Below are 10,535 nucleotides of genomic sequence, written 5' to 3'. Positions count from 1 at the left end.
CAATAAGATTCATCCAACTAGGTATATTTCTACACCATAGGAAAGTTAGCACAGGCACCTCTGTGACCACAAATGCAAGTTTTTACAGACGAATCTCCAGCTAGCGTGGCCGTGACGAACTCTAGCTCAAGTCCCTTCACTGCCGTCACAGAGGTGCCTGTGCTAACTTTCCTATGGTGTAGAAATATACCTAGTTGGATGAATCTTATTGTGGCTAGCTGGTCTAGTGGCTAACGCGACGGGCTGGAGTTTTGAGACTCTATGACCGCGGGTTCAATCCCGGCCGGGGGTATGGTTTATTTGCAATCGTGTCATTACGATTTCTTGAGTCATGTTGACGGCAGTGAAGGGACTTGAGCTAGAGTTCGTCACGGCCACGCTAGCTGGAGATTCGTCTGTAAAAACTTGCATTTGTGGTCACAGAGGTGCCTGTGCTAACTTTCCTATGGTGTAGAAATATACCTAGTTGGATGAATCTTATTGTGGCTAGCTGGTCTAGTGGCTAACGCGACGGGCTGGAGTTTTGAGACTCTATGACCGCGGGTTCAATCCCGGCCGGGGGTATGGTTTATTTGCAATCGTGTCATTACGATTTCTTGAGTCAATCCTCTTCATACCTCCGTCGAACTGCTCGGTATCATGTCAAATATTATTCATTCTGGAATATTTAACATGTTTTATATTATTTATATTGTTTATTATGTCATATTAGATCAATTGTGATAAGCAATAAGCTGTAGTGTTGATATTAGCGTAATAATAAAGCATATTCTCCTGCATCACGAGACTGAGCTCATAGCAACCAACAGTGGCTTCAAAGCCACCTTATCTTTAATGGACAATGTACTGTGTAGATGCTTTACACAACGAAAAGCATTTCTTTTATTCATTGGAACCATGGCTAGGGCTAAAAGTAATCAGGTTATAACAATAAATGGAGAAAAAGAAATTAGAATGACTTATGCAGCAAGTAGCACCGCCAAACAGTACCAGCAGGTTGGTGTGGCGACCCTGGAAATTTGAAATTATGCTAGCTGAAATTAGTGCCGAATAACTGAAGGAACCGAATAACTGATTGCTGGATTTGTGATGGCAGACCTGTATTAATTCAATATTGAATTATAGAGGCTAGCTGCAGAAGCTAAATCCTGTACACTTTCACATGCACTGTAAGTGTAGAAATGTCAAATAATAATGTATATTTGCAGAAAGCATGCAGCATCCAAAAATTCTACTTCTGCCATATCATGTACGCAAAACAGTTCTCACAATTAACCCACAAATTGGAAACAAGCTAGATAACATTATGGTATGTCTGGAATTAACTTGTAGTAATATTTCCAGCCACAGTATTGAGACTTGCTATTTTCATATCTCTTGTATGCAAGCATTTAACCATGTAATTATTCCTTGCCAGTGATGCACTCGATGCTCTAGGCTTGAAGCGATACTGCTGCCGGAGGATGTTGTTGGGACACGTAGACCTCATTGAGAAGCTACTCAACTATGCTCCGCTGGAGAAGTAATGTGGTAAGCTTAAGCCAAATGTTTATTAATTAATTTATGTGTGATGAAATTGTAGATATTAAACAATCAAGTTCTGTTATTGCCTCATAAAATATTGCATCACCTGCCTAGGTGTGTCATGAAAAAAGTTGTATTTTATATTTTGGCTATGTATGTAATAGTTTTTAAAAAAATGTAGGAAAAACTTTGTTAAAAATGGTAATCTTGATGCAGAGATTAACTAGTGCCTACAGTACATGCTTTATATACATGTATATGCTTAATTATGATCCAGGTATATATCTGTACAGCGGACCCCCGGTATTCGATGGCATCGGTATTCGATAAATCCGGTATTCGATGCATTATATCGCAAAAAAATTTCCTCGGTATTCGATTGAAAACCCGGTATTCGATACGATTCGTACGAGACCTGTCCATGTGTGGCCAGAACTGCCCCATGTGCCAGTGTTTACAAGCCAGCCAGTGTGCGTGCATCTAAGGATACATTCGGTACATTCCATATTATCCATATTATCACTGTGTTTGGTGCTTGTTTCTGCAAAATAAGTCACCATGGGCCCCAAGAAAGCTTCTAGTGCCAACCCTGTGGTAAAAAGGGTGAGAATTAGTATGGAAATTAAGAAAGATTTTGAAGGGTTTGGGGCTAACCCTGAGAAGCCTATGCCAGTTGTGGAATCCATTGTGTCTACTTCAAAAATTAAGGAAATGTGTGCACAGTGAGTTGAAGTGCAAACCTTTATGGATGAAAATCACCCTAACACAGCTATTGCAAGCCGTGCTGGTGACTATTACAATAACAATGTTGTGGCCCATTTTAGACAAATCGTAAAGGAATGGGAGGTACAGAGCTCTATGGACAGATTTGTTGTGCGACAGAGGTCCAGTGACTCTCAAGCTGGTCCTAGTGGCATTAAAAGAAGAAGGGAAGTAACCCCGGAAAAGGACTTGCTACCTCAAGTCCTAATGGAAGAGGATTCCCCTTCTAAACACTAACACCTCTCCCCTCATCCCATCCCATCAATCATCACCAGATCTTCATTAAAGGTAAGTGTCAATTATTTTATTGTTATTGTAGGTAAAGCAGCTGGGATTGATTGGATAAGGGTGGAAATGTTAAAAGTAGGTGAGGATATAGTTTTTGGTTAGTGTTTTTACTTAATAAATGTATGGAAGAGGGTAAGGTACCTAGGGATTGGCAGAGAGCATGCATAGTTCCTTTGTATAAAGGCAAAGGGGACAAAAGAAAGTGTAAAAATTATAGGGGAATAAGTCTGCTGAGTATACCTGGTAAAGTGTATGGTAGAGTTATTATAGATAGAATTATGAGTAAGACGGAGAGCAGGATAGCAGATGAACAAGGAGGCTTTAGGAAAGGTAGGGGGTGTGTACACCAAGTGCTTGGAGTGAAATGCATAGGTGAACAATATTTAGATAAGGGTAAAGAGGTTTTTGTGGCATTTATGGATTTGGAAAAGGCATATGATGGGGTGAATAAGGGGGCAATGTGGCAGATGTTGCAAATGTATGGAATAGGAGGTACGTTATTGAAAGCGGTGAAAAGCTTTTACAAGGGTAGTGAGGTTCATGTTAGGTTTACCTGGAGTTTACCTGGAGAGGGTTTCGGGGGTCAACGCCCCCGCGGCTCGGTCTGAGACCAGGCCTCATGGTGGATCAGGGTCTGATCAACCAGGCTGTTACTGCTGGCCGCACGCAAGCTGACGTACGAACCACAGCCCGGTTGGTCAGGTACTGACTTTAGGTGCCTGTCCAGTGCCTTCTTGAAGACAGCCAGGGGTCTATTGGTAATCCCCCTTATGTATGCTGGGAGGCAGTTGAACAGTCTTGGGCCCCGGACACTTACTGTGTTGTCTCTCAATGTACTCGTGGCGCCCCTGCTTTTCGTCGGGGAAATGTTGCATTTCCTGCTGAATCTTTTGCTTTCATGGGGAGTGATTTTCGTGTGCAGGTTTGGTACCAATCCCTCTTTCTTGTCTACGTTCTTGGGAATACAGATCAAGGACACATTTACTCTTATGTTAGATTAGAGAAAATGTTATTCTTGCCGTCACTTGTACAAGTTATGTGGCTCCCACATCTTATATTTATGTTTATTTATTCTATTGTGGGGTGTATTTATCATCTTTTTATGTTATGTATCGTGTTTATTATATAATTTTGAAAAAAATATCATGGATGGATTAATGAAAATGTGTATATTACCGTAATATACGACATTTAATGAGACTCGGTATTGTTATTATCACCACTTGTGCAAGTCGTCTGCTACGACATCTCACATTTGTTTATTTATTCTACTGTGGGGTGTATTTATCTTATTTATATGTTATGCATCGTGTTTATTATATAATTTTGAAAAAATATCATGGATGGATTAATGAAAATGTGTATATTACCGTAATATACGACATTTAATGAGACTCAGTATTGTTATTATCACCACTTGTGCAAGTCGTCTGCTACGACATCTCACATTTGTTTATTTATTCTACTGTGGGGTGTATTTATCTTATTTATATGTTATGCATCGTGTTTATTATATAATTTTGAAAAAAATATCATGGATGGATTAATGAAAATGTGTATATTACCGTAATATACGACATTTAATGAGACTCAGTATTGTTATTATCACCACTTGTGCAAGTCGTCTGCTCACATCTCACATTTGTTTATTTATTCTACTGTGGGGTGTATTTATCTTATTTATATGTTATGCATCGTGTTTATTATATAATTTTGAAAAAAATATCATGGATGGATTAATGAAAATGTGTATATTAACGTAATATACGACATTTAAATGACTCGATGTATGTAAGTTTATTTAGGTACAGGTATACATAAGTATAATTATCAGAGTATATATAAAATATGAAATAACTTTTAAAAACATTTGAAATTTTGGAGTTTCCATACAAAATGGAGAGACTTAGTGCTTACTGAGCTCATGGAGAATGTAAACAAACAGGGTGGGGCACGGTGACCGTATTAGAAAGTCTGTGTTTACCTGGAGTTTACCTGGAGAGAGTTCCGGGGGTCAACGCCCCCGCGGCCCGGTCTGAGACCAGGCCTCCTGGTGGATCAGAGCCTGATCAACCAGGCTGTTGCTGCTGGCTGCACGCAAACCAACATACGAGCCACAGCCCGGCTGATCCGGAACTGACTTTAGGTGCTTGTCCAGTGCCAGCTTGAAGACTGCCAGGGGTCTGTTGGTAATCCCCCTTATGTGTGCTGGGAGGCAGTTGAACAGTCTCGGGCCCCTGACACTTATTGTATGGTCTCTTAACGTGCTAGTGACACCCCTGCTTTTCATTGGGGGGATGGTGCATCGTCTGCCAAGTCTTTTGCTTTCGTAGTGGGTGATTTTCGTGTGCAAGTTCGGTACTAGTCCCTCTAGGATTTTCCAGGTGTATATAATCATGTATCTCTCCCTCCTGCGTTCCAGGGAATACAGGTTTAGGAACCTCAAGCGCTCCCAATAATTGAGGTGTTTTATCTCCGTTATGCGCGCCGTGAAAGTTCTCTGTACATTTTCTAGGTCGGCAATTTCACCTGCCTTGAAAGGTGCTGTTAGTGTGCAGCAATATTCCAGCCTAGATAGAACAAGTGACCTGAAGAGTGTCATCATGGGCTTGGCCTCCCTAGTTTTGAAGGTTCTCATTATCCATCCTGTCATTTTTCTAGCAGATGCGATTGATACAATGTTATGGTCCTTGAAGGTGAGATCCTCCGACATGATCACTCCCAGGTCTTTGACGTTGGTGTTTCGCTCTATTTTGTGGCCAGAATTTGTTTTGTACTCTGATGAAGATTTAATTTCCTCATGTTTACCATATCTGAGTAATTGAAATTTCTCATCGTTGAACTTCATATTGTTTTCTGCAGCCCACTGAAAGATTTGGTTGATGTCTGCCTGGAGCTTTGCAGTGTCTGCAATGGAAGACACTGTCATGCAGATTCGGGTGTCATCTGCAAAGGAAGACACGGTGCTGTGGCTGACATCCTTGTCTATGTCGGATATAAGGATGAGGAACAAGATGGGAGCGAGTACTGTGCCTTGTGGAACAGAGCTTTTCACCGTAGCTGCCTCGGACTTTACTCTGTTGACGACTACTCTCTGTGTTCTGTTAGTGAGGAAATTATAGATCCATCGACCGACTTTTCCTGTTATTCCTTTAGCACGCATTTTGTGCGCTATTACGCCATGGTCACACTTGTCGAAGGCTTTTGCAAAGTCTGTATATATTACATCTGCATTCTTTTTGTCTTCTAGTGCATTTAGGACCTTGTCGTAGTGGTCCAATAGTTGAGACAGACAGGAGCGACCTGTTCTAAACCCATGTTGCCCTGGGTTGTGTAACTGATGGGTTTCTAGATGCGTGGTGATCTTGCTTCTTAGGACCCTTTCAAAGATTTTTATGATATGGGATGTTAGTGCTATTGGTCTGTAGTTCTTTGCTGTTGCTTTACTGCCCCCTTTGTGGAGTGGGGCTATGTCTGTTGTTTTTAGTAACTGTGGGACGACCCCCGTGTCCATGCTCCCTCTCCATAGGATGGAAAAGGCTCGTGATAGGGGCTTCTTGCAGTTCTTGATGAACACAGAGTTCCATGAGTCTGGCCCTGGGGCAGAGTGCATGGGCATGTCATTTATCGCCTGTTCGAAGTCATTTGGCGTCAGGATAACATCGGATAGGCTTGTGTTAATCAAATTTTGTGGCTCTCTCATAAAAAATTCATTTTGATCTTCGACTCTCAGTCTGGTTAGCGGCTTGCTAAAAACTGAGTCATATTGGGACTTGAGTAGCTCACTCATTTCCTTGTTGTCATCTGTGTAGGACCCATCTTGTTTAAGTAGGGGCCCAATACTGGACGTTGTTCTCGATTTTGATTTGGCATAGGAGAAGAAATACTTTGGGTTTCTTTCGATTTCATTTATGGCTTTTAGTTCTTCCCGCGATTCCTGACTCCTAAAGGATTCTTTTAGCTTAAGTTCGATGCTTGCTATTTCTCTGACCAGTGTCTCCCTACGCATTTCAGATATATTGACCTCTTTTAGCCGCTCTGTTATTCTTTTCCGTCGCCTGTCCATGCTCCCTCTTCATAAAATGCTGAAGGCATGCGATAGGGGCTTATTGCAATTCTTGACGAACACTGAGTTCCACGAGTCTAGGCCTGGGGCAAAGTGCATGGGCATATTATCAATTGCCTCTTCAAAATCTTTTGGAGTTAGAATAATATCCGAGATTTTTGGGATGACCAAATTTTGAGTTTCATTCATAAAGAATTCATTTGGATTGTTGACCCTTAGTCTGGGCAGTGGCTTGCTGAACAGTGAGTCATATTGGGAATTTAGTATCTCACTCATTTCTTGGCTATCATCTGTGTATGTCCCATCCCACCTGAGCAGGGGCCCAATACTGGATGTTGTTTTTCCCTTAGATTTGGCATAAGAGAAGAAGTATTTTGGGTTGTTTTCAATTTCATTTATGGCCTTTAGTTCTTCCTGTGATTCTTGTCTTCTATAAGATTCCTTCAGCTTAAGTTCAATATTTGCAATTTCAGTGGCTAGTGCCTTCCTTCGTATTTCAGATATATTGGCCCCACTCAACAGCTCTGTGACTCTTCGCCTTCGTCTGTATAAGGAATGTCTCTCTCTTTCTAGTTTACATCTTCTCTTTCTTTTTCTTAATGGAATGTGTCTTGAGCAGATCTCGACAACCGCAGAATTCATTTTTTCAAGGCAAATGTTCGGATCTGTGTTGTTTAGGATATCTTCCTAACTTGTTTCATTTAGGACATGGCTTACTTGATCCCATTGTATGTTTTTGTTATTGAAATTGAGTTTCATGAAGAGACCTTCATGACTGCTCACATTTTGCTGGTCCGGAGCCCTGTGCATACATGTCTGTACCTCTATTATGTTGTGATCCGAGTGTATTGTCTTTGATACAGTTATATTATGTATCAGATTGTCATTGTTAGTGAAGATGAGGCCCAGCATATTTTCTAGTCTTGTAGGCTCTACTATTTGCTGGTTTAAGGCAAATTTGGTGCAGATATTTAATAGTTCGTGTGTGTGTGTGAATTTTCATCTGAGCTGCCTCCCGGGGTGATCTCTGCTAAAACATTGTTTGCCATACGCCTCCATTTTAGGTGTCTCAAGTTGAAATCTCTTATTAGTAAGATGTTTGGGGCAGAGTTGGGAGATTTTCCAGACAGTGGTCAATTTTCTCAAGCTGTTCTTGGAATTGCTGGGAAGTTGCATCTGGAGGCTTGTATACTACCACAATGACAAGGTTTTGGTTTTCAATCCTTACTGCCAAAACTTCAACTACATTATTTGAGGTGTTTAGTAGTTCTGTGCAAATGAGCGACTCTGTGACATACAGGCCAACCCCCCCCCCCTTTTTACCTGTTTAGTTTGTCGCATTGGAATAGATTATAAACTGGGATCCATATTTCGTTGTCATAATGATCCTTTATGTGGGTCTCTGTGATGAGGATAACAAAAAAATCAGGTAACGAAAGATTGGATATCAAATTGGCGGGAGAGAATATGGAGGAAGTGAATGTATTCAGATATTTAGGAGTGGGCGTGTCAGCAGATGGGTCTATGAGAGATGAGGGGAATCATAGAATTGACAAGGGAAAAAAGGTGAGTGGTGCACTGAGGAGTTTGTGGAGACAGAACTTTATCCATGGAAGCAAAGAGGGGAATGTATGAGAGTATAGTTATACCAACACTCTTATATGGGTGTGTAACATGGGTGGTGAATGTTGCAACAAGGAGAATGCTGGAGGAAGTTGAGATGTCGTGTCTGAGGGCAATGTGTGGTGTGAATATAATGCAGAGAATTCGTAGTTTGGAAATTAGGAGGAGGTGCAGGATTACCAAAGCTATTATTCAGAAGGCTGAGGAGTTGTTGAGGTGGTTCGGACATGTAGAGAGGATTCGGACATGTAGAGAGGATGGAACAAAATAGAATGACCTCAAGTGTATAAATCTGCAGTGGAGAAAAGGCAGGGTAAAGGTTGGCCTAGGGAAGGTTGGAGGGAGGGGGTAAAGGAGGGCTTGTGTGCGAGGGTCTTGGACTTCCAGCAAGTATGCGTGAGCATGTTAGATAGGAGCGAATGGAGACAAATGGTGTTTGGGACTTGACATACTGTTGGAGTGTGAGCAGGGTAATATTTATGAAGGGATTCAGGGAAACCGGCAGGCTGGACTCGAGTCCTGGAGATGGGAAGTACAGTGCCTGCACTCTGAAGGAGGGGTGTTAATGTTGCAGTTTTATAACTGTAGTTTAAAGCGCATCTCTGGCAAGGCAGTGATGGAGTGAATGATGGTAAAAGCTTTTCTTTTTCGGGCCAACCTACCTTGGTGAGAAATAGCCGATGATTAATAATAAAAAAAATTAATTTTTTTTATTCCTTCTGACAAGTTAGTATAAATAAGAAAAATTATTTTTGTAAACACTGATCTATATGCACCCTGCAGGTGATTTTCCTCTCGATAATAATCTTTCCTATTTTCATCTCTTGTAAATACGTAGTTTGTTTTTTGCAGTTAAATTTCAAGAAAATCTTAATAATTGCTTAATCTTTATACATTATTTTCATTGTTTTAAGGCCTTCCAATAGTAGCTTCGTTACTTTTTTTAGGTGGTATTTCCATTTCATTTGTCATTTGTAATTCAAATTTCCTACATGTAGAACTTCATATTTAGTATCTTGTATTTCCTCCTCCAATTTAGTAGTTATGTCACCTGTTCTGTCACTCTGTGTACTATATTTTCTTGCACAGTTTAGTTTCCTTTGTACAAACTTTAGTCTTTTTTTTTTTTTATCTTTCTAGTGCCGACTTTTTATTTTTTTGACCTCCTTTACATTTCTATATTCATTGCTGTCTTTTTGAACCCAGAATGTTTCTGGGTGATTCCTGCAAAAATATTCTCTTCATGGCTTACCTGTAGAAAATCTTTAATTTGTTTGCTGCAGTTTTATAATGAAATACGGTATATTTAATTAAAATGTTCTAATTTTAATTATTTTTAATTTTCTCTTTTCAGATTTTGGTTTGTGGAAGGGCTTCATATATTTATTAATGTTACCAGGCATATTTCAAGATTTAAGGAAGAACTTTTCAACATCTTTACCATTCATGACTTACTCAAAACTGTAGATTTAATAAAAAATGTAAGAATTTTGCAATTTCCTTTCCTTATTACTTTATTTGCTATGTACAATTGCCTCGACTAAAAACTAATGTAATTTGAACAACCCACCACTTTTACTGTATAATGAATGCTTATCATACTTAACCCTTAAACTGTTCAAACGTAGATCTACCTTTGCACGCATAGCGCTCCAAACGTAGATACTGTATATGTTTCTTTTTACATAAGAAACAATGTAAAATCGAACGTAGATCTATGTTCGGAGCGCTACGCGTGCGAACGTAGATCTACGTTTGGACAGTGTAAGAGTTAATAATTGTCAGTTTTACAATATTCCATTGAAGTCAAAAGGAACAAGGGTCAGTGACTCTTGCTTCTGACCATTTGGCTGGGTTATTGCAAGCTCTAATGTGGCTGCAAATTGCATTTGACTCCCCTCAAAGGAAGTTCCTTGATGCTGGTGAGGGGCTCTTGATATAGGGAATTGGATCTGTGCTCCAGTTCCCTGTCTTGAGCCTGAATGCATTTCCATAACCCTACCCCCCAACACGTGCTGTATAATCCTATGGTTTTAGCACTCCCCCATGATTATAATAATAATGCAGTTGACTCCTGTGCGGTACATATCAAATAACGATGTTGTGATATCTTGACATCTAGAGGTTTGCCAGTCTTTCTCACACAGGATAAGCTGGAACCAATTCTGTAGACACCACCAACACACTTATGGGGAGAATTCTTTATCAGAATATTACTAACAGTCTGTGAATTCTTAAAAACTACTTATATATTAAATCTTTTGAGGGCATT

The 10,535-nt window shown here is 40.2% G+C and overlaps 1 long non-coding RNA gene across 1 annotated transcript; it reads left to right on the top strand.

Annotated features, from left to right (window-relative positions):
• Positions 1-674: 674 nt before the first annotated feature.
• LOC138852498 (uncharacterized) lies at positions 675-9,751 on the top strand. Its single transcript, XR_011391814.1, has 2 exons — positions 675-1,530; positions 9,618-9,751. It is a non-coding gene; the product is annotated as an uncharacterized lncRNA (long non-coding RNA).
• The last annotated feature ends 784 nt before the right edge of the window (positions 9,752-10,535 follow it).

The sequence above is a fragment of the Cherax quadricarinatus genome, chromosome 10 (genome assembly GCF_038502225.1).
Source record: "Cherax quadricarinatus isolate ZL_2023a chromosome 10, ASM3850222v1, whole genome shotgun sequence".
Classification (NCBI taxonomy): domain Eukaryota; kingdom Metazoa; phylum Arthropoda; class Malacostraca; order Decapoda; family Parastacidae; genus Cherax; species Cherax quadricarinatus.
This window is presented reverse-complemented; position numbering and strand designations above follow the sequence as displayed.